This window comes from Protopterus annectens, chromosome 5.part0, assembly GCF_019279795.1.
Source record: "Protopterus annectens isolate FY-2018-M chromosome 5.part0, PAN1.0, whole genome shotgun sequence".
Classification (NCBI taxonomy): domain Eukaryota; kingdom Metazoa; phylum Chordata; order Ceratodontiformes; family Protopteridae; genus Protopterus; species Protopterus annectens.
In genome coordinates, this window is record NC_056735.1 from 657,848,914 (window position 1) to 657,872,386 (window position 23,473).

Below are 23,473 nucleotides of genomic sequence, written 5' to 3' on the forward strand. Positions count from 1 at the left end.
GCACATTTGAAAGCTCTACTTTATCTCTTTGACTTAAATAATGCTTAAATTTTGATGTTAGTATTGCTGTTCTGAAGATACCTAACACTATACATTTATTTTTTTTCTCCCCGAGACTTTGGTTTCATTTGTTCACATAATTACCTGATTTTGGCCTAGCACTCAAGTGTGGGGTCATTTATTGCACTGTTGCGATTATTTTGCTGCTTGTGTATCTCTGCTACCTTTAAACTTCAACAAAAAGAAAAAAAAAAAAAATCTTGCATTTTTCCCACTTTCTGAAAGTTAAGAAAGTTCAGTTACAGATTTGCTGTTCTGAACTGTTTGGAAGTTTCTAGAAGGCCAGTGCTTGCTTGGGCTAAAGGGAAGTCTCTGTGTTCACCAGTGGGAGTGGTTAACACTGAACAGCCTGCCTGTCCCTGGAGGAGTGGTTACTACCTAGAAGCTGTAGTTTTATTGGCCATTTTGGGTCAATTCTAAACTCCTTGATCTCTCTCTCTCTTAAAACCCTACAACTCTATTTTTGCACGGTTTTGCACACTGAGCAGCGTCGGGCAGCACCGCCTAAACAGGTTTAAACTATTCCAGGCTCCACAAAGTCTGCTCTTCACTTTTTCCCTTAGAACTGTTCAAACTCTCAAAGTAATCACTCTATTCTCTTTCTAAAGCCCTGCACTTGCTCAGCTCTTATAAGGAAACACTAACTAACTAAAGCACTACACCCTCCTTGACTTCTCATAAGTATTAGACTCCCAATTGGTCCTTCCTGATCAAGTGAAAAATCAGTTCCCTTCCCTAATCTGATCAGTAAAAAAAACAGTTCCCTATACTAATCTGGTATGTCCAAGGGTCAGTTTCAAGGTTACTCTCCAGTCCAGCTGGTGAATCTGGGAATTTTGAGGCAATGTTACAATTGCCTTATGTACACAGACAACCCTCTTCTCCTTCCAACAAACTCTAATTCATGTGAGAGATGCAGTTACACAGCCAAACTGGAGGCAGAGCTCTCTCAACCCAAGACTGGTACAGTCAGTCAGGAGGAAAAGGCAACCACCCACACCACAAATCCAGTCTCACAGAGACCTATTGCATCTGCATACCCAACACATAAACACACAAAAACATACTCGGAGGCACTAAATAAAAATCTGCCTAAACAGCAAAGACCTCCTAAGCAGATATCCAAGCAACAGCCACCCCTCAACAATACCCACGAATCACATATCTCACAAAATCAGTGTGCCTCACAGTCACAGCCCTTAAGGCCAAACAACACACCAAATACACTTGTTATAGGGGACTCTATTGTCCGGCACACTGACGTCACGCTCACCAAACTGAACAAGGAGAAGGTCACTGTAAGCTGCCTGTCAGGTGCCAGGATCCGCCACATAACGCAAGCACTCAGGTCACTATAAAGCAAGTACAAGTATGACTCCGTCATTGTCCATGCTGGTATGAATGACCTGAGACGTACTCCCTGGACTACATGAAAAGAGACACAGAGGAGCTCTCTGACCATGTAGCCCAGGCTGGTATGACCCTGACCTTGAGTAGCATCTTGCCCTCACCAAGAATGATGCCACAGTATAAAGACAAAATGATCAGTTTCAACAATTGGCTAAAGTATTGGTGTCATTCAAAGGGGATCCAGTGTCTGTCAGCCTGGGATGACATGCTCGACAAGCCACGTTGCTTCGCTAGGGACGGCTTGCACCTGTCACCCTTAGGCTTTCGTATACTGACCAAGGCTCTTGCCACCCCCATAGAGCCTATTTTAGGCAAGGCTCAAGGGACAAACCCACCTCCATAGACACCCCAAGGATAAAAAAACTAAAGGTAATGCTACTCAATGCCAGAAGTCTAAACCTCAAGATGCATGCACTCGAGGCTCTCCTCAGTATGGAGAAAATCGATGTCTGTGCAGTAACAGAAACCTGGTTCAAAGCTCCTGAGAGCACCCCAGCACTACCAGGTTATAACTCATACCATGCGTTTCGGCCCCAAAACTCAGACCGAAGCACAAAAGGAGGGGGAGTATCTATATTCATCAAAGATACCTACACCTCCAGGTTAGTGTCACTGCACGAAGCATCGGAAACCATCCATGTGCAACTAACAGCAGGCAAAACTGCCTTTCAGTTTGTAGCCTGCGACAGAACACCCTCCCTATTACAGGAACCCCACTTGGCATTCCTGAGAACACTGGACAATATGAAGGTCTCTCCAAACACTATGTTATTGGGTGACTTCAACTACCCAAACATTGACTGGGAAAACTACTCAAGTCCAAACACCCTCGCCCAACGGTTCCTTGAATTTATAAACTCTAACGCAATGGAACAACTGGTCACCACTCCAACAAGAGGGAACAACATATTGGACCTGGTCATCACCAACATGGGGACTCTGTTCCACACCAGAGGTAAACCCCTCATTGGTAAGATCAGACCATAAACAAATTTCCCTGGACATCCATATCCCATCCCCACCCCCAGAAAGGAAATCACTGTAAAGAATTTCTCAAAAGCCAACTTTGCACTTCTCAAGACTGAGGTGGAATCCTTCAAAGCCCCTGGGCCAGAGGATAATACAGCCCAATCCGCAGAATCCTTTACAGATGCATTCTATGAGCACCTGCAGGAATGCATGGATCGTGCTATCCCATATAAAACCAAGACTCACTTCTCCAAAAACAGGAGACCGGTCTGGTGGACCCCGGCCATAAATAAGCTATACAACAGAAGGAGGAAGCTACTACATGACAGAGCAAAATCCCAAAAAGGGATGGCATCTCTGATCAGTATTAGCAAGAAAATTTGATCCCTCATAAAATCATCAAAGGCCAGTTTCGAAAAAAAAATTGCCCTAGACACTAAAGATAATCACAAGGCCTTCTTTAGTTATGTCAGGAACATGGGCGGAAACTCCCAGATATGCTCTGAATTGTTGCATAACGGTACAAAATATACCAAACCTACAGACATAGCCAACATCCTGGCAGACAGATTCAGCGCAAACTTCTCCCCCCCCCCCCAAAGGAGCAAATGCCTATCCCAACTGAATGTAACCTCCCTGACATCACAGATGCACAGGTGAAAGCTGCCCTCTCCAAAGCAAAAAACACAGCATCTATGGGACCGGCCGGTGTCCCAGGCTGTGTCTTACACGAGCTCCAAGAAGAACTGAACCCTCACATTAAGTCACTGTTCAAACTTAGCTTTACTACAGGATATGTACCCAAAGAATGGCGTACAGCTACAGTGGTCCCACTCCACAAAGGTGGTGCCACAACGGACCCCAGAAACTATCGCCCCATAAGCCTGACTAGTCTGGTCTGTAAAGCTATGGAGCGTATTATCATGGAACTCATAAACAAAGACATTGGGAGCCTCCAGACACTGGACCCTACCCAATTCGGCTTTGTTAAGGGCAGATCTTGCCTCTTAAACCTAGTTGATTTCTTTGAAACAGTTACCAAAGCCATAGATGAGGGCAAGGTAGTCCACACAGCCTACCTGGACCTCACAAAAGCCTTCGACACAATACCACACTCGGGCATCATAAATAAGCTTACCAGCTTAAATATCAACCCCTATATCACAAGATGGGTTGCAAACTGGCTCAGAGATAGAACCCACATGGTCAGAATCGCAGGTGCCATGTCCGAATCCAAACCAGTTACAAGTGGCGTCCCACAAGGCTCAGTTCTGGGACCTCTCTTGTTTGGTATATACTTCTCTGAGGTTCAGGCTAACACGGGGGGATTATGGCTGACAAAGTTCACAGATGACTGCAAACTGGGGGCCATAATCGAATCTCCAGCTGACACAAGCATCCTCTAAAAGGGTCTCACAGAGACAGATGCTTGGTGCCAGAGCCACGGCCTCAAGCTAAATGCTAAAAAGTGCATAGTCACCCCCTTTGGGAAAAACAAGGTGCCCACAAATTACCACATAGGTGTGGTAATCCATTAAGTACGGAAGAAATAATTAGAGATTTGGGGACCAACGTAGATAGTAATCTCTCCTTTGATAATCACGTTGCCAAAGTGGTTAGAAAGACCTTCTATACAGCCCACCTTATCACGAAAGGGTTCACATCTAGATCAAGAGAGGTCATTGTGCCCCTCTGCTCGTCACTCATCAGGCCCATAATTGAATACAATGCCCCTTTTGGGATGTACCTTACCCGACACCTGCAGCAACTGGAGAGACCCCAAAAGTACCTCACCAAGAGGATCATGGGCTACAAACAGATGTCCTATGCAGCTCGACTAAAGAAACTCCAGCTCTACTCAGTTGCTTACTGCCTACTCAGAGGCGATCTATGCCTGACGTACAAAGCCATGTCAAACCCAGAATTAATGGACATGCTCCACCTCAAAAAATCCAAGTCCCTTAGAGCTACACGCTCCAGGGACCTAAACCTCAGCACAAAAATAAATAGGACATGCTGGAGGGACAGATTAATTTCCCAGAGGCTCGCCTCACTCTGGAATAGAATCCCAATTCATGTTAGACATAGCCCCTTGCTGACCCTCTTCAAGCGAAATTTGGACGCATGGATGGGAAATCGCAAATTCACCCCTGGTATCTCTCCTGTGTCCCTGCTAGACATAGGCACAGTAAACTAATCTTAAAAGGGTACCTTCTGTGACCTACTTTACAGAGGCACAGTAGGCTAATCTAATAGGGAGGCGGAAGCCAAATACACTCTGGCTAGGCTTATAAATGCCCTAGGGCAGATAGCCTAGTATCTACCTATGAACCTATAATTGTAAATATGAAGAGATGACAAAATAAAAGTACATTTTAAATTTTCTAGTGCAGGCTTTTGTTCAAAATTCATAATTTGACATCAGGAAGATAATAAATGTGATACATTTTGTAACTTATTTGTATCTTCACATTCAAGCTGTCCATTAAGTGCATATTATCTTAGCAAAGTAATCTGTTTTGTTAGAAACTCTTTTTTTTTTTTTCCTCGTCATCTTGGCCATTTCTCTGCCCTAGTTCTAGTGTCTTATTCATTCCCATGACTTCATTGGCCATAGCCTGCTGCCAGAAACAACAGTCATCAGGTGGTGTTGTTGAGTGAGCGGTCATCCTTGATTATTTGACATTTTATTGTATGCCTGATCTGTTACCTCTGTATTGGATGGCAGGTCAGTGCACTTCCTCCTACTTCAGAACCACAGTTGAGCATGCTGTTCCACATTCTTAACTCAGACTGAAGTGCTTTGCATTTCTTGGAACATTTAATACCTCCAGAGCCTAGAGTGGTGAACTGCACATTTGGGTACTACCAGTGTTGTCTGTTAGTGTGGTGTAATCAAGCAACCCCCACTCCCTGAATGGGTAAGCAAGCTGATTCCCATTTCCCCTCACCAGTCTTCTATAGTTAATCAACTGTCAATTTACAGCATTGCAGTTGCATCATTCTGTAAGACCAGTGCTAATCAAATCTAGGTAACTAGAGCTACTGTGAAGGCTTTTTTTGCTGTATCACAGAGCCAGCAGAAACTGTGCAGTTCTAAATTAAGACAGAGGTAATTAAAATGCATAGATACTATTAGTTTTATCATACGTTGGTGTAAAGCTTATTACCACTGTGGTACAAAATAGTCATGTGTTAGCATGTGCAGGTCACTTAGTGGAATCAAGCCCTGACTTGTGACCCAAGTGACCTGAGTTTGATTAGCAGGTGTTGACAAGGAGGTTGAGCATGCCCATCCTGGGAGGTGATGGTCTCAGCAGGCGGCTCACACCACTGCGGACACAGCCTGTTCTAGAGTTCTAGGACTTGTTACAATATGGGGAGCTGATGCAGAGAAGAAGTGGTCATGACTGTCTAACCTGATGACTGAAGGTGCATGCATGTATTTATGGACAGAAGGGCATAGGTGGTCCTTGTGGTGCTGCAAGTATTCATATCACAAGTAGGGGAGGGTTTAGGTCATTCATATTAAAAACACAGTTATGCCCAGGATGCTTGAGAGGGTACAAGCAACCCTGTTTGTCTGTATGTATGACACCTTTCACCCCAGTGGATCTGGAGATTTCCCAGTACTGTGGAATGAATGGGTGTTCAGTAGGAGGAGAATTTGATGATTGGCAGGCAATGGGGAAAATATTTAATAAACAAAAAGGCATGTATTATGTATAGCTATCTTCTTCTTTCGGCTTTTCCCGGTTAGGGGTCGCCACAGCGGATCATCTGTCCGCTAATGATTGGCAGTGGAGTTTTACAGTGTTGAGTTGCCAGCCCGGTGCCCAACCTTCCACAGAAGGCACTGTATTATGTATAGCTATCATTCGCCAAAATCAGGCCAATGAGAAGCAGAAAACTAGGATGAGGAGTATCTGAAGCATTCAGGCATTTTATTGTAATTAAACATACATGAACAGTTCCAGGTACCCAGATTCCTTCCCACTTCCCAAAGACATGCGGTAGATGGATTGGTGACCCTTGGTTGTGCACAGGTGTTGGTGCCTGTTATGTGGAAGAAAAAGGCTTCATTCTCTACTTGACCAGTAAACTGCGCACATGTAGTAGCTGTTCAAAATGCATAATTTTGGTGTGGCATGGCAGCCTTTGGAGGATGCTTTAACCCCTTGTATTGTTCAGGCATTAATGTTCATCATTTCAACAGTATGAAGCTGTATTTAAACTTGGTGGTTTAATGTGGTGACTGTATTCTATTAAGCATCTGGAAATGGTCAGAATGGGTTATGAAGAGTACTTTACCGCGTAATGCTGTTGTACATGGCCTCTGTTAAAACTTTGGTGTACCACATCGTATAAGAGCAGTGTTAAAAACTGAAAGGGCTAAATGGTTCACTTTTAGAACTGTTAGCACTGGCAATGTACAGCAATGCAGTTGCATCATTCTGCAGGATCAGTGCTGTACAAATATATAGGCTGGTCAGTAACAAGAGAAAGAACAGAGAAACCATTCCATGCTTGAAGACTAGGGCTATATAACAAAGATCTGTACACTGTGAGAGTGGAGATGTGTCATTCCTCACTCTAGGTCCCTCCATAAACTGTGAGAATCTTGAATGCTTAACTGAATGGGCAGTACAAGAAAGACTTTATGGTATAGACTGTCTTTTTCCTTTTAGTGTTACAAGTAAATACTTTTACCAAATAGCCTATGGCATCTTGTCTTGATGTTCCAAGGCAGTATAACAGACATAGCTTGCTTTTCCAGTGTGCTTGCTGCTTTCAGACTTCCTTTACCCATGTCTATTAGTTTAACTGCCTGTAAAGCTATATCCACTTTCAGACAGATAAGATATACCAGTGTTGATGTTCACAAGTCTGATATTGAAGCCACATTTGACCTGACAGCTTTGAGAAACCTTTTCCCATATGGGAAGAGTACATGTATTCTTACTCTTTTTGTCGTCTGATTTGTTGCTGCTAACACTGCTGAATTCCCAGGATAAAGAAAGTAGATCTGATGTTGTCAATTTTCATTCTATCCTCAGCTGATGGGTTTGAATCCATTCCCTCGAATCCGACTCGGCCATTGCTAAAGCTCGTGGCAACCAAAAACTCTTGAGCTTCTCCCTTACCCATAATGCACCAACTCTAAGTTACCTCAGATTTCATTTGCCTCTTTACGCAAAAGATGTGGTTGACCATAGCTCTCAAGCATTTGTCAGATAAGTGTTGTAATTATAATCTTAAATCTAGAATTTTTCTGTTTTCTCTTAAATTCTTAGTTTTTCCTATCCCTTACCCTATCGTACAGTTAGTACCTTTTAAATAGTATTGTTAGTATTTCTCTCCCTTCTTTGGTCTGTCGTACAGTGTGTACCTCGTAAATACTATTGTTAGTATTTGCTTTCTCTCTGCATTTGGTGCAGTCCCCTTTTACTACCATTGCTGGTAGTTTTTCTATTTCTTCTCCTTTTTCTCCTATAAAAAAATAAATTCTATTCTTTATTAATTTTGAACTACTTTTATAGTTTTTTGCTATGGCAGAAAAAGACCCTGCTGGATTTAAAAAATGTGTTAAGTGTGGGCACATACTTACCATGTCTGATTCCCACAGTATGTGTGCATACTTTCTGGACCATTGCATCTTCAGGAAGATTGTTCCATATGCTATGGATTCAATCCCAGGGTGCTTGTTGAATGAAAAAAACAAACTTCAAACTTATTTTAAAAGACTTATTACCTTCTGCCTCTGAAGAGGCTTTATCTGGAGATCAATCAAAATCATCTTCTCCAAAACCTTATACATCTTCCACAGTTTCTGAGCCATCCAAGAAAAGAGCCAGGATGAATCCAACCTCACCATCGAGGCCAAAAAAGAAAAAAATTAGTGGCTGCGACTTCCTTGGATCCAACAAAAAAGGTATAGGATCTTACTACTTCTAGCCCTACCACTTCAAGTGTTATTCACCTACCCAGAGCAAGATACTCACCATGTGTTGATCTGGTGCCCTGATCTTTCTTGGAGCATCACTGACCCAGGTCCCCCTATATTGTTTCCACTTGTTCTTCTAGAAGTTTGATGGAGGAAGATGTGAAAAGAGTGGTGCCAAAGCTCCTCTTGGCACAGAGTCAGATGGGTGTTTTACTGGCTTCTACTCCTTTGGGCCAGGAGGGCCATTTTTCAACCACACCCCCACTACAAGTTCCTCTTCTGATTCCTTCAACTGTTTGAGTCTCTGGGTCAAAGCCATCTGGATCCGTCTGGCTGAGATCTGAAGATAGCAATATCTTCAGATTCTAAACTTACTCTGAGTGCTCCAGTTCAGTCAGATCCGGAGAGCTCTCAGAGCCAAAGTTTTCCTGACTGCTCCAAGGTTTTGGAGTTGACTCTGAAGTTGTTGGAGCTAACTCTGCACCTCAGAGCCTCAGCATGGGATAGCCTAGATCCAGCTTCCACCTCTGGGAGATTGCCTTTGGAAAGGAGGAGGACAGCAATCCAAAAACTCGTCTTTTCTGATCCGAGGTCCTCTCTTTCTCAGAGGCGGTCTGCCTTTGAGACTGTGAAGAGGGTTTTGCCTGCGTCTGCAGAATGGGCAGATCCAACCCCCTTGGATCTTTGTCCTTCTACCATGATGTCTCTGCGCTTGGAGCCTCATCACTGTTAACCAAAGGGACAGCAAGTCCAAGACCCCCAGACTTCCCTACAGGGTATTTTGATTTCTTCTGATACCTCCCCAGAGCATTCCACTGAGGAGGTCCCTAGGAAGAAGACATGTAAGAGGAAGCACTTGGACTCCCCAGATGGGTCGTTCACAGAAGATATGAACTTTGATGAAGGTGAAGGGTCCCCATGGTCACCTCCTGAAGATGTCTCACTTGGAGACATTCTTGAGATCCTAAGATGGTGGTTGAATACCGAACAACCCTTCATCCAAGGAGTCTGTGTTCCTGGAGACTTTTGGTACTGGACTTTCTACCTACTGGGTTACTCCACCTATCGACAAGCTTATTGAGTTAGTCTCTTGGCTGGCGTGGAAGGAACCTGACACAGTTGAGCCCATACCTAGGAGACCAGACAAGAATATGGCACCACATTTGGATAAGCAGTTTTGGGGTAAAGGTGTGCCTCTTGATACCATGGTCGTGGTGGCAGCCATCAAAAAGGAACTTGTCAAAGAGAGTTCTGCTGTTCATCGCCCTAACAGGGAGTGGCCATGGACAGGTTTGGGAACCATGTCTATGCTTCAGCGACGTTCGCTTTAAGGTCGCTGAATTATTTGGCACATTTTATGAGGGATTTGATAAAGCAGCTCTCAAATAGAGTTTCTGCAGAGGTCTAATCATCCATGACTTCTCAGTTGGCTACCCTGCAATCTATTTCAAATTCTTCCATGAGGTTCATTTCGTATGTAGCCGAGGGAACCTCAAGGGCAGCGAGTTCAGGTATTTCCATCAGGAGACATGCCTGAATGTGCTTATGTGATTTTGCAGAGCCCTTCAAGTCTTCATTCATCAATGCTCCTTTTGATGACACTTCTTTGTTTGGCCCCAAAGTGAAGACACATTATCCAGGTGTGAGAATGATGAAAGACCCTATCTGATATGGGGGTACATTTTTTGATCCCTCAAAGATATTTTTCTAGGAATCAGTGAGGTGGTCAGAAGATTTGGTATAAGAAATTCCAGGGTCCTTTCCAGGACACTTATGGAGAAAGTTCCCCAGGGGCAGAGGGTGGAACTCCAGTGGTTGACACCAACCCCACAGCAGATGTCCCCACAAAACCAGGGGTCCAGAGATTCTTTCTTTAACAGACCTTACCAGCACTCTTGAAAGGAGGCCCGATTTTCCACCTCTGGAGGCATTCGGGGGGGGGGGGTCAATTATCCCTGCACCAGAGAGCCTTGGCTATACATAACAAAAGATACTTGGGTGCAGAGGATTATTTATAGAGGTTATATAATACCCTTTTTCCTTCCACCTGTAATCTCAAGAAAGATCCCTGATGTTTCACCAAGTCAGAGGGAACAAGCAGCAATTCAGATGTAAAAGCTTCTAGAAAAAAAGAGTCATCCAAGAGGTCCTGACAGACCGGATAGAATCCGGAACTTACTCAAGGTTCTTTTTAGTGCCAAAGAAGACAGGGGACTGGAGACCAGTTTTGGATCTCAACAATTTAAACAAGTCAGTTCAACACACCAAGTTTTGGATGGTCATGGTTCAATCCATTCTCTCTTTTTTCAGCAAGGATGACATGCTCGCTAGACCTTCAGGATGCATACTGTCACATAAAGATGAACAGGTGATCCAAAAGGTACTTACGCTTTTGGGTGGGAGCCAGTCATTACCAGTTCAGAATTCTGCCCTTTGATCTCACCACAGCCCCCCGGGTGTTCACCAAATGTATGACAGTAGTATCAGCTTATTAGAGATTGCAAGGTTTCTGGGTATTTCCATTTCTAGATGACTGGCTTATTACCTCCTCAACCAGTCCTCATTTATTAAGGGCAAATGATCAGGCTCTCCAGACTTGTTCTCATCTGAGGATAACCATAAACTACAGCAAGTATCAACTGGAACCAACTCAGAATTTGGAATTCATAGGAGCACTTTTCGACACAAAATCAGTGATAGCTTCACTGCCTCCCTCAAGGGTTCAGACTATAAGAACACAGGTCAGAAAAATAATCTGCAGCACCAAGATTTCAGCCCTCTTGGTCTTTCAACCTCTAGGATCAATGTCAGCAGCAATAACACTAGTACTTTTAGCCAGAATTTACACGAGGATTCTACAGTGAATGCTAGAAACACAATGGTTGATACTTTACCAACCCATGTCAACTCTAATACTTATCACTCACATATGCAAGAAAGATCTCAGTTGGTGGATTCAATCAGATTAGGTTCTATAAACCCATCCATTCATTCTCCATCAGCCCAAGGCCATAGTGACCACAGACACTTCCTAATTGGGGTGGGGGCACTTTCTGGGTAAAACAGTCCAAGGCACTTGGTCCCCCGAAGAGGCCATTTTGCATGTTAATGTCTTAGAGATGAGAGTGGTGCTTTTAGCGTTGCAGGCTCTTCAAGATTTTCTCCCTTCGGGGACAGTTGCAATTCAAATGAACAATATGTTGGTAGTTTGGTACATCAACAAACAAGGACGAAACAGATCTTACCCCTTATGTCAAGAAGCACTTAGAGTGTGGCAATGGGTGATCTCTTCTAAACACTTTTTTATAGCAATGCATATTCTGGGGAAGTCCAGTGTGATAGCAGACGAGCTGAACAGGTGCATTCTTCTACCTCATGAGTGGTATCTCAACAAGAATGTGATGGAAATGATTTTTCATCAGTGGGGCCAGCCTTGCTGCAGTCTTTTTGCTTCTCCCCTAAGCAACAAATGCAGCAGCTACTTTGCCCTAATCCTGCCACAGGGGAATCACAGAGGGATGCTCTACTTCACAATTGGCCCCCCGGTCTAATATATGCCTATCCAACAATCCTAATTCAGAAATTCCTACAGAAAGCTGCCATGTTGAAAAGCAAAGTCATCCATATTGCACCATACTGGCCTCGACAAATTTAGTTCCCCATCCTTTGGCCTCACTTACTTCACCAACGTTGACTTCTGGATCCGACTCCAAACCTCCTCTCTCACCTGACAGGCATGATCCATCCAGACATATCAAACCTCAGGCTGACGGCCTGGCTACTCCAGTTCCATTAATAGCCAAGACAGCCTATGCTCTTTTCCCCTGTCTGACATATACTGTTTTCTTCATATAAACCTTCACCATGTAAACTCTATTCCAGTAAATGGAAAAGGTTTGTGTACTGTACACATCAAAATCATAATGACCCTTTTTCAGCTCTGGGACATAACATACTTGATTTTTGGCCCTACTTTTCAAAGAAGGAGCTAGTTACTCAGCCATTAAAGTTCAGTTGGCAGCGATATCAAACTTTCACATTGGAATTGAGGGTTCTTCAGTAGACTCTCATAAGTTGTGTAGAGCTTTCATGTGAGGCACTCTACTTTTAAGACCTTCCTTTAAGGACCCTACTTCCCCATGGGACCTCAATCTCGTATTGCAGGCACTTATACATTCCCCCTTTGAACTGGCTCCTAAATGTGACCTGAAATATCTTACCAGGAAAAATGTTTTTTTTTAGTAGCCATTACGTCTGCTAAACGAATTTCAGAAATTCAATCTTTGTCTTCAAAACCTCCATACTTGATTTTTCACATGGATAGAGAGACATTACGAATGAATGCTTCCTTCCTTTCCACGGTGGTGTCAGAATCGAATATCAATCAAGCCATTAAGTTGCCAGTCTTCTTCCCTAAATTTGCTAACAAAGGCGAATATGTCTATTAGATGTTCACAGACAACTAAATTTTTAACTGCATAGAAAAAAAGACATTAGAAAAACAGACCAGTTGTTTGTTTCCTTTTCGGATTTGAAATTTGGTAAACCAGTTACTAAAGTAACTTTAGCCAGAATGTATCACATTTATTTATAAAAAATTGGGTATTACCTTACCGCAACCAGTACAGGCTCATTCAACTAGATCCGTGGCAACTTCTTCAGTTTTCCTTTCCAGAGCGTCCACGGCCAACATATGTTCAGCAGTAACCTGGGCTACTCCCCTTACTTTTGTTATTCATAACAAGTTGGATCTGCTGTCCAGAGGCAGAGCATTATTTGGTTCGTCTGTGCTCAGGAATATCCTTCATTAGAGTCCACCTGGGATTTTGGGTAGCTGGGGACTGTGACCCATCAGTTGAGGACAGAATGAATACTGGCAACATCAGATAAAGAAGTTATGCACTTACCATAATGTTATATCTCAGTTGTCCATGTTCATTCTTCCTTAACTCCCTGCCCCATCAACCCCCATCCTTTCTTTTTGCAAACTTCTGGAAGAATGAGTTTAATGGACATCACTGTCCTTTAAATTGAGCTGCAGATATAGTCTTTTTCTGTACTGAGTGCATACATTTTTACACCTCCTTTACCTGTGCATAGTAAATATTTCTTTTCTCATAAAAATTAGCAAACAAGATCTGAGTAACTTAGGGATGGTGCATTATGGGTAAGGGAGAAGCCTGAGAATTTTAGGTTGCCACAAGCTTTAGTAATGGCCGAGTTGGATCCGAGGGATCGGATCAAAGCCAAGCAGCTGATGAAGAATAAAAATGGACAACACAGATGGAACATTATGGTAAGTGCATAACTTCTTTTTAATTGCCACAGAAATATGTTTCTTTTAACATATTCTTCATTCTCAATCTTGTCTATATGACCAGGTGGTGCAACACAGCAAGACCCACTTTGGATCTGAAGTCCCCCAATCCAAAGCCATTGCCTGGCACTGTATATTTACCCTCCATGGATCTGGTACCATCTAGGGTGCCCCCCCTTTTCTCGAGCAGCACTGTAAGCCCCCATGAGTGGTGTCCTGTCATTCCTCCAGAAGTCTCACAGAGGCAGACGTGGAAAGGATGAGGAGGAGATTCTTCACAAAGCAATTTCAGAAGGGAGTCTTCATGGTTACAACCCCCTTGGGTCAGGGACACACTGTACATCTACTACTCCACAGGTAACTAATCCTCTGACCCAATCTGTAGGGTTAGAACCCTCAGGCCTGAGCTGGGCCTTTCTGTGTTAGATCTGAACAGAGCTTTGTCTTTCGATCAGACCATTACTCTGAGCACACTGGCTCTGACAGCTTCAGATCCGGATGTCTCTCAGAGCCGAAGCTACCAGGTCAGATCCGAGCAGATAGGATCAACTCCTGCTTGATAGCTTGGCTCCAGCTTCTGCCTCAGGTGGACAGCTGTCAGAGCGGAAGGAACTGATGGGCCAGAAACTCATTTTCTCTGCTCAGTTCACTTCCTCCTGTCTAGAGCAGTCAGCTTTTGAGATTAAGAGGGCTTTTGCTGCTTCGGCAGGTTAGATGGGTCCTTCCCCCTCGGATCCACCCTCAACATCCCAGCTGACTTTGCACTGTGATGCTCAGCAGCTCAGCATTCTGCACTTCTGGGAAAACTGTCCCAGAGCTTCAAGACCACTCAGCCTGTCATCTCTTCCGATACTTCTCCGGATCATCCCACTGAAGAAGTCCCTAGGAAAAGGACATGCAAAAGGAGGCACTTGGACTCCCCCCAGGAGTCCATCAGTGAGGATACTGATTTTGGTGAGGGAGAAGGGTCTTCCAAATAACCAGCAGATGACGTCTCATTTGGAGACATCATTGAGATCCTTAAACAGAAGGTTGTTGCTCTGCCCAAAACCCATCTCCTGAAGTGACTGTGTTTCTGGAAGCTTTCGGGACTGGCCTGTCTACCTTTTGGGTCACTCTACCTGCTGATAAACTTATTGACTTGGATTTTAAATGGGAGTGGAAGGAACCTGATATGAATGAGCTGATCCCCAGGAGACCAGACAGGATTTTGGCTCCATCTGTAGGTAGAGAACAAGGGAGTACCGGTTGATGCAGTGGTTGTGGTGGCAGCTACAAAGAAAGAACTCGTGGAACAGAGTGCACTGTCCATCCCCCTAGTAGAGAATCTAGGGCACTGGGCAGATTTGGGAAGCCAGTGTATGCTTCAGTGACATTTGCTATCCAGTCACTGAACTACTTGGCACACTTCATGAGATTACAAAGTGACTTGATTAAGGAACAGTCAGACTCCCTTTCAGGGGCCACTACTGCAGAGGCTGAAACTTCTGTGGCTTCACAGTTGGCTACCTGTCATTCTGTAGTGAATTGTCCATGATGCTCATCTTACATGCTTCAGAAGGTGCCTTTAGAGCTGTGGGTTCAGGCATTTCCATCAGGAGGCACGTCTGGATGCGCCTGTGTGATTTTGCAGAACCCTTCAAGTTTTCTTTCATCAGTGCTCCCTTTGACGGTTCTTCTTTGTTTAGCCCCATAGTAAGAGACACACCGTCCAGATGTGATAAGGACAGGAAGACCCTATGTGCAGTGGGCATAGTTTTTTGACTCCTCAATGGACATTTTACAGGAATCAACTAGGAGGTGAAAAATTTAGTTCAGGAAGTCTCAGGGATCCCTGTGGAGGTATTTCCCCCAGAGGAAGAAGGTAGAGTGGTAATGGCCAAGGACTCCACCTGTCGCAGAGGAGGCAGCAAGACTGAGGGTCTGGAGACACATTTTCTGACGGATCCTTTCTGTGTTCCTGAAGGGGAGGCCCACTTTCCTTCCTCTGGAGGCAGTCGGGGATCACTTATTTGTGCCCCAGGAAGCCTGGCTAAACATGAACAAGGATACTTGGGTGCAGAGAATTATTCCCAGAGGTTATAGTATTCCCATTTCCCTTCCACCCCCATTACCCAGGAAAATTCCCGATGCTCCACCCAATTAGAGGAAAGCAGCAGCACTAGAAATAGAAAAGCTGCTAGAAAGAGAGTCATCCAAGAGGTCCCTCCAGACCAAATAGAATCCAGAACTTACTCAAAATTCTTAGATGCCAAAGAAAATAGGGGATTGGAGATCGATTTTTAGATCTCAGTGGGTTGAACAAATCGGTTCAACTCACTATGTTACGGATGGACACGGTTCAGTCCATTCTGCCCTTTCTTAGCAAGGGCAATTGGACGTGCTTGATAGTACGCATCCTGAATGTCTATCACATAAAAATAAACCGGCGATCCAGAAAGTACTTGCGCTTCTGGCTAGGAGCCAGCCATTACCAGTTCAGAGCACTGCCCTTTGGCCTCACCACAGCCCCCAGGGTGTTCACCAAGTGCAGTTGTCCCAGCTCACTTGAGACTGCAGGGATTCCAGTTGTTTCCATATTTGGACAACTGGCACATTACCACCCCATCCAGGAATAACCATCAATTACAAGTTTCAATTGCAACCGACTCAGAATTGGAATTCATGGAAGTAGTGTTCACCACATTATCTGTGGTAGCATCTCTTCCCCTTTCGAGAGTACAAACAATAAGAAATCAGGTCAAGAAAATAATTTGCAGGACCAGAATTTCAGCCTGGTTGATTCTGCAAGCCCTAGGATCAATGTCAGTGGCAATGATCTTAGTTCCTTTAGCAAGATATCACATGAGCATTCCGCAATGGATGCTACAAACACAATGGTCAGTTCTCTCTCAACGCATGTAGACAAAGGTAATAATAATTCAGGTATGCAAACAGTATCTCTCCTGGTGGATTCAACTGTTGCAAGGTCATCCTTTCATTCTCCCTCAGTTCAAGGCCATAGTGACCATGGACATTTCCCAGATTGGGTGGGTGGGGGCATTTTCTGGGGAAGACAGTCCAAGGCAGTTGGTCCTCTGAACAGGCCAAATTGCATGTTAGTGTTCTGGAAACGAGAGCAGTGCTTTTAGTGTTGCAAGCATTCCAAGACTGTCCTTCTCAGAACAGCTGCGATCCAGACAGACAAAATATCAGTGGTTTACTACATTAGCAGACAAGGGAGAACCAAATCTTACCCCCTGTGTCAAGAAGCCCTGAGAGTGTGGCAATGGGTGATTTCCTTCAATCGCTTTCTAATTGAATGCACATTCTAGGGAAGTCCAACGTGATAGCAGACAAACTGTGCAGGTCCTTCTTACTACCTCATGAGTGGTCTCTCAACAACAAAGTGACAGACATGATTTTCCATCAGTGGGGCCAGCTTTGCTGCAATCTCTTTGCATCTCCCCTAATCAACAAGTGTAGCAGCTTTTTTGCCCTAGTCTCCCCCACCCAGAGAGTCACTAACGGATGCTCTACTCCATGAAGTCCCCCCCCACCCCCAGTCTTCTGTATTATTATCCTGACTCCTTTAATTCCCAAATTCCTTCAGAAAACAGCCAGGTTGAAGAGCAGAGTCATCCTCATTGCATGTTACTGGCCTCGAAAAATTTGGTTCCCCTTCCTTTAACCTCATCTCTGGTACCTATATTGGATTCTGGATTCATCTCCAGACCTTCTGTCTCACCTGACAGGCATGATTCACTCTGGCAGTTCAAACCTCAGACTGATGGCATGGTTTCTCCAATTCCATTAATAGCCAGGCAACCTATGTTCTCTTCAGCTGTCCATTCCATTCTGTTACCTTCCCATAAACTCTGTATGAGAAACCTGTACAGAAATAAACGGAGAAGGTTTGTTTACTGGGTAGAGCAGAATCAGGTAGCTCAGCCCAAATACATTCTTTTCTTGACGTTTTAGCTGCTTTATTTAATGAGGGTGCTGGTTCATCAACTATTAATGTCCAAATTGCAGCCATTTCAAATTTCCATGTGGGATTTCAGAATTTTTCCCTGGCTTCCTCCAAACTATACAAAGTATTTTTGAAAGGTACTCTACTTAGACCGTACAAAGATCCTATATCACCGCGGGTTTTAACTTTCATACTGCAAGCTCTTGGCACAGTCTCCCTTTGAACCTGCAGCTAAATGAGATTTAAAATGCTTAACCTAGAAAACTATCCTTTTAGTTGCAATTACATCTGCTAGAAGAATTTCAGAACTTCAAGCATTATATTCTAAGCGCCCATATTTGATTTTCCACAAGGACAGGGTCACCTTATGTACCAATGCTTCATTCCTACCTAAGGTCTCTAGACTTAAAAAAGAAAAAAAAGTCATGGACATTCAGAATTGTCATATAGCTGAAACACCTGATGTCCATAAGGGGTCATTTGCATATATCCCATGTTGCCTCGAATATGAGAGGTTTAAGGAATCACACAGTGGAAGTTCTAGCCTTGCAAGATTTTTTTTGTTTGTTTTTACTGATTGGGTTTTCTGTGTGTAACCTTTTTACTCATTGTTTTAGTTTGTTGGTTGGGATATTTTGCGACACCCTACTGGTTATGGATATCAGCTGGGTAAGACAACCCTGTGTTTCAAAATGTTAGCCAAACATTTCACATATACTGTGCTGATGATGTCATAAGAAGGCTGAAACATGCATGTCCACAGCTAGTGGAGTTTAGCTTTATTGACTTAAATTTGTCCATAAATAGACTTAAAAAGAATAAAAGTCGTGGACGTTCAGAATTACAATATAGCTGAAACACTTGATGTCCTTAAAGGGTCCTTGCATATATCCCATATTGCCTCTAATACAAGAGGTTTAAGGAATCACACAGTGGAAAGTCTAGCCTTGCTGGATTTTTCTTTTAGTTTTATCCTACCCAAGGTCAAAATCCAGCATTAACCAAACCATTAACTTGTCAGTATTCTTCCCAAACTTTACAAACAAAGGAGAATATATGCTGCACTTACTGGATGTTCACAGACAATTACATATCTACATACGCACAACAAAGCAAATTAAAAAGACAGACCAGCTCTTTGTTTCCTTTGCACATCACAAGATGGGCAAATCAATCACAAGGGTAACTATAGCCAGGTGGTTGATGGATTGTATCTCCTTTGGCTATACTAAATTGAATCTCCCCCTAACAAAACAATGGAAGGCTCATTCCACTAGATTTATAGCTTCTTCCACTGTATTCCAATCTAGAGCATCCATGGATGATTGTGCAGCTGCTTCTTGGTCAAATCCTCATACCTTTGTCACTCATTGCAAACTAGGTCTGTTCTCAAGGGGTAGAGTGGCCTTCAGCTCAACCGTACTGTGGAATATCCTACTTTAGAGTCCAGCCAGGAATTTAGGTAGCTGGGCTGTGTCCCATACGTTGAGGAATGAATGAAAGTTGACATCATCAGACAAGGAAGTTATGTACTTACCATAACGTTGCATCTGTGTTGTCCATTTTCATTCTTCCTCAGCTCCCCACCCTCCATGTCCCTCCATTTCTCCCAGATGACTTCTGGAGGAATGAGACCTTTAAGGACACCAAGGACACCATATGCCCCTTGTGTTTGAACTCCAGTTATGGCAATTCCTTTATTCTGTCTCTCTCTCTCTTTCTCTCTGAAGCTGTAAGTAGGATCTGAGGGACATTAGGCATAGTGCAATATGGGTAAGAAAGGAGCTCAAGAGTTTGTTAGTGACCACGAGCTAGAGTAACGGCCGAATCGGATCAAATCCCATATGGTGAGGAAGAATGAAAATGGGCAACACAGGTGGAATGATATGGTATATACATAACTTCCTTTTTGTGTCTGTGCAGTTTTAAAAGTGGTGCCAGGAGATGACATTTTTTTTAATAGAAATGAAGGCAACTTCCACTTTAGACATCACTTCCTAGATATCTGTTGATCTGAGATGGGGAGTCTTCAATCAGCAGGACAAAAGCTGTAGACCTTCAGTCAGCTAAGCATCTGAGCCATTCCTAGGCTGTACGGCCCTCTTCATTTAGATATAATGCCTCTTTGCAGTCATCTGCAAACTTGGTCATCCACAAGCTCTTAATGTTGTTTTTGACCTTTAAGAAGCTATTGCCAAAGAGGAGTATCTCAAGGACTGGACCCTGGGATACACCGCTAGTGGCAGGTCTTTTGGAGGAGGTAGAGCCAACCTCCCTTATTTTTTGGGTTCTGTTTGTGAGACAATTTGCTATCCAGAGAGTTGCATGGGGATTTATATTTATCTCTGACAGTTTATCTGTGATATCCAAGTGCAGGATGGTGTCAAATGCCTTTGCAAGGTATAGCTTTGTGGTGTATATTGATCTGCCATCATCCATTGTAACAGTAACTTTTTTGAAGACGTTGACCAGGTTAAGTAGGCAGTATCAGCCACTGTTGAATCCGAACTTGTTGGATTGAGAGTTTGTAGATTACCTATATCCTTGTTTATTAATTCTATAATGATCCTTCTGAAACCTTACAGATGAGGCTGGTTAGGATTAAGGATCTATAATTACCCCAGACCATTGAAGCACCACCTTTATAAAAGGGAATGACTACTGTTCTCCATTCATCCAGCAGAAAGCATGTTTGAGGCTAATATAAAGTATCCTCTGAGGGAGGGTTCGAGCTGACCAGTAGACAGCCTGGTATGTTGTCCAGCCCTGTAGTAGTAGTGTTCTTGCCCTTAAATAGCACTTTGAGGGCTTGTTTTGGGGAGATTTGAGGGGATATAGATTCTGGTACGTGATCTGAGAATATTGGAGAGGAGAGTGGGTGAAATATTAGCTAAATCTGTCTGCTAGTATATTGGCCGTGTCCTGTCTAGGTCTGTAATTGTGATATTTAATATTTGCCCTGTATAGTGCTGGGCATTGGTTCTGAGGTAGCTGTGATGCCCCAGCACTGTCCCATTAATCAAGGAGCCTCGATCCTCACCACTGGCAGCAGTGGGGAGCATACACATTGGGAGGATGATACGTACACACGCACACGCACACACACAAACACACACACACACAAACACACACACACACACACACACACACACACACACACACACACACACACACACACAGTAAAGTGCAATTTCCCTTAAAAGCACACACAGACCACAGTCAGTCTGGGGCTGGTTTCTCCCTCTTTCTCCAGACCCCCAGTAAGAATCCCCAGTGGTACAGCTATAGAGCTGAGTCCTTAGCCAGGGTTCCAAGCCAAGTCCTCCAGCAGTCTTGTCTATCCAACCAGTGCTTCGTGTCCCTGCCCAAGTAGCTAACACATACACTCTTGGAGATTTGTTTTACACACACGCACACACACACTCACACACTCACACACACACACACACACACACACACACACACACACACACACACACACACACACACTCACACACACACCTGGGAAAGGCTGGCACAGGTTTACTAGCTATGCCCCCTTCTGCCCAGGTTATAAGGTAGTTATCACTGCCACCATAACCCCTTTTCAGCTACTTTAAGGCCCTTAACAAAGGGGGTCCAATCCAACTGTGTAATGTTACTATTAATCCAAATGGTAGTCTGACCAAGAACAAGACTATTAGGAGTGGCCTGCACAGTGGTACCAAATAAATATGCATGTACTCTCACAGCTTAAATATGTGTCTCAAATATCAGCCACAAAGATAGGTTTAAATATATTTAATAATAAATAATAAAAGAACAAGAAAATACTCAGTAAATCATCTCAGTAACTTCAGAGTTCTAAATCACAGGAAATATTTAAAACAACATTGGAGGACAGTCTCAAATAAATACAGAAAACATCTAAACTAATCTTTACTATATTCCTAACTATATCTAAAAGAATTTACTGTACCCTAGTTAACTTACTTACAGCAAGGCAAGACAGATGTGGTGAGTGGATGTTTCCAGCGGATGCTGCCAGGTCAGAAGACAAAATACAAAATGCACAGTCACTCTCTGTGAGTTCTTAAATTAATTTCCAATATCACTGCTGGGATACTTGCAGCATGACCTCACTTTTTGTCACTTGACTTTGATTCCCAGGCTCAACAACCATTGGTAGAAACTGCTATCATTTGGCATCTCCCTGTGAAAATACATAGCCTTCAAATGTTTGCAACTGCTGGAAGACATAAAACAATAAACACGTACAAAACAATGTCAAAGGCTCCCTAATTTTAGACATCCTGTCTCCTTGCTGCACTGAAACTGAAAGATAACATCTCTTTTATGGCACGGTTATAAAACAATTTAATTTCAACTATTTTACTGAAGTTTTGCAAGTTAACCTTCTATGTGCCAGTTCCCACTGTTAAAACATATACATTTATAAAATTACAATAGTTTATATACATTTCTGTTCTTTTTCAGTAGGGTACATTGTGGATACATCTTTAAGCTTAATACTGTACAAACCCTTTTCACACACACTTCTGTACCAGCAGTTTGATATACACATAACATACAGTTCTCATACATTTGTAACACAAGCATATGAATCATGTTGATATTCACAACTGACATATGATTATTTACAAAATTCCAGATAGCTGGGCTGGCAGTGTCTCCTCCTGTCCCACCTCCATATAAATCATATTAATATTCACAAATGACATATAATTATTTACAAAATTCCAGCAAGCTGGGCTGGCAGTATTTCCTTTTGTGACAGTAGCTAACATAGTTAAAGAAGGCTTTGTGGTTATCTTTCACCTGGCAGGCTAGTCTTCCCCATGTCTGGCTTTAGGTGTTTGATAGGGGTCCAGACTTTCTTGTTTAGTTTAACAAGAGCATTTTTTGCCATCCTGGCAGTTAAATTTATTTTTATATTCTGCTTATTTTATTATAAGGCAAGTTTATATTGAGATTCCACCAGTGTGGCACTGTATTTATTTCTGAGGGGGGACAGATGCGTCTGTGCAGCTATTTCCATGTGCATAGAATTTAGCAGATGGAGCGGCTTTTGAATTTAGATAGGTTATCACTCAGTTTTAATAAATTAACCTTCACATAATCTCTGAATACCATGGTATTAGAAGTTGTTTCAGGCTTATGGCGAACACAACTGATTGGTAGTTTGGTTTTACCAGTGAGGAAGATGGCAAAGCTGCCCCATATGGATAAGGACCAAATCTAGGATTTTGTCACCCCTGGTTAAGGTACAGACTAACTGGTCCAAAGAGTTTGAATTGATAAAGCCCAGGAATTTCATGGCATACATGTTTGAGAATGTATAAGTCTCCCAGTTTATGGAGAAGTAGTTAAAGTCTCCTAGAAGAATGCTGTTTGGTTTAATACATAGGAACTCTATGGGGACATAGAGGGAGTCATGCAATAAACTTTGATATGATGAGGGGTAACGTTAATAGTAAGTTGGATGTGGAGGAGTTCCAGATTGTTATTTTGTCTAATAAGTCTGGCGGTGAAATTTTTTTAAGATTATGGAGAACTACTTCCTTTAGAGCTTTTGTCTAATGTGGTGAGATCCTAAGTGTGGTAGGCATCGAAATATTACATTGATGGACCTCCTTCATTGGACTTGATCCAGGTCTTTATGGTAATGAATATATCAGTATTTTCCAGGATAAGGAGTGCTGTAGAGAGTGGAGTTTTTGTTAAGGCTCCTAGCATTAAGCACCAATACCGTAATGTTAATCAGATTCTGTTTTGCTATGTTGTACACTTATGAAAAATGGCATTGCCTAAAAAGGCACTT

The 23,473-nt window shown here is 43.1% G+C and overlaps 1 protein-coding gene across 2 annotated transcripts in view; it reads left to right on the plus strand.

Annotated features, from left to right (window-relative positions):
- The window catches only part of TRAPPC10 (trafficking protein particle complex subunit 10), a 2,525,275-nt gene that overhangs the window by 2,284,110 nt on the left and 217,692 nt on the right, over positions 1–23,473 (plus strand). The window lies entirely within an intron of this gene.